Raw genomic sequence first — 1,725 nt, 5'->3', positions numbered from 1 at the left:
GAGCTTGGATTGTAGGGTCATTTTTTTTCTCTATTTCATTGTACGAAACTGCTTCCTTTTGCATCGGTTTACTATTAGACAGAATGGACGCAATATCCAGAAGAAAACCGACCAATAGAATGTTCTTTTTCCCCGACAGTTTTTTTTTTTTTTTTGGTAAATACCGCTCAGTTTAAAACTGTCTCTGTGGAAATGGTCAGTATTTTCATACTCCAAAAGTAGGAATTGCGTTATACAAGAACATTATGTAAAGACTGCAAATAATGCATCCTTGTCATTTGAAATCCAACGTATGTGAAACAATCTTTTGATTTTCATCAGTCCTGAGACATCTGTGACTGTCGCGATACTTTTAAGTGTTGCAGATGTAGATGACTTACTGAACACCTTGTGAAGTTCGCCTAACAAACATTCAGAGTTGTGAACAGCATTCACAACACCAAAAACTCTTTCAGAAACAAGATCAATTCGATGTGCTATGCAGTGTACGCTAATTAGGCACGGGTTGACATTTCTAATTTGAGCAGCAACACCGTCGCTTCTCCCAGTAAACACTGCATCCCCGTCCGAACTAAATCCAACAAGTTTTTCTTTAAGATTAAAAATATCTATGCCATCTTCGGAAAATGCTTGAATAATTTTCTCTTCAAGGGATTTTGCATCGGCATTTTCTACAGGCACTAGTTTATAAAAACGACAAAGTTTATTTTCTTCGTCCACATATGTTCATATAACAGCAAGTGCTTATCCGCAAGCCTGTTTGTAGATTCGTCCACTGAAATTGAAAAACAATCTGTTTGAGAAATTTTACCAATTTTGCATGTAACTGGTACGCTAGAGAATAAAGGTCTTCATCTCGTCAACAACCGAAAAAGTTTAACACCTGATCCTTTTACAAATAAACTACGTCTTTTAAAACAGCATGCATTTAAAATTATTGTTTGTTTGAAAATTTTCATTATAGACCTATTTATATTTTGCTATTAAGATGTCCCCCCTTACAGATTTTGGTGAGGGGGAAACGCAAGTGTAAAATTTTTGGTGGGGGAAATCCCTCCCGTCCCCCCCGGGATTTCGCACCCTGTTTAAAACGTAAAGATGTTAAATCAGTTGCATAGCCTAAGAGAAAGAATAGATCAACAGTGCAAAAGTATTACTTCTGTGGTTTGTGTTGAGACTCTAAGAACTAAATAGGGTGTGCTGGAATATGAAGTAGATTTCACAAAAATAGCTATATAATTTGTCCGCGTGAAAATTGCATTTCTAAGAGGTGAAATAAAGTGTTCTTTAGGAAACTTCATCAAAACAAAAGTTTAGCACACGGATTTTCCAAAAATTAAAACTATGCTCAGGAAATTATGTTTGAAGCTAGATGTACTTTGAAAAAAATTAACACGCCCAGCGTGGGGCTCGAACCCACGACCCTGAGATTAAGAGTCTCATGCTCTACCGACTGAGCTAGCCGGGCTGACCACTTATGCACCACAAGACGCTTGTTGTCCGTGCAGCCTGCCATCTGTCGGACCCATTACAGTATGATGCATCAACTATAATCCCCTCTCCTTCGCTCCTCTATTAGGAAAGTAACAACTTAAAAATGATCCTTAAATGGCCTCAAAGCCTAGGAGGGTTTGTGTATAAACATATTGTAATGTTTTACGTAACGCAGTAAACAAACAATTTTACACGCCAGTGTTTACAAACACTACCACGTGGTTTGGCAAA

General features: G+C 37.7%; 1 non-coding gene across 1 annotated transcript; it reads right to left on the bottom strand.

Moving 5' to 3' along the window:
• Window positions 1–1,395: 1,395 nt before the first annotated feature.
• TRNAK-CUU (transfer RNA lysine (anticodon CUU)) lies at window positions 1,396–1,468 on the bottom strand. The gene has a single exon. It is a non-coding gene; the product is annotated as a tRNA-Lys (tRNA).
• Window positions 1,469–1,725: the final 257 nt, after the last annotated feature.

Source organism: Thermobia domestica, chromosome 14, assembly GCF_964235325.1.
Source record: "Thermobia domestica chromosome 14, izTheDome1.hap1.1, whole genome shotgun sequence".
Taxonomy (NCBI): Eukaryota; Metazoa; Arthropoda; class Insecta; order Zygentoma; family Lepismatidae; genus Thermobia; species Thermobia domestica.
This window is presented reverse-complemented; position numbering and strand designations above follow the sequence as displayed.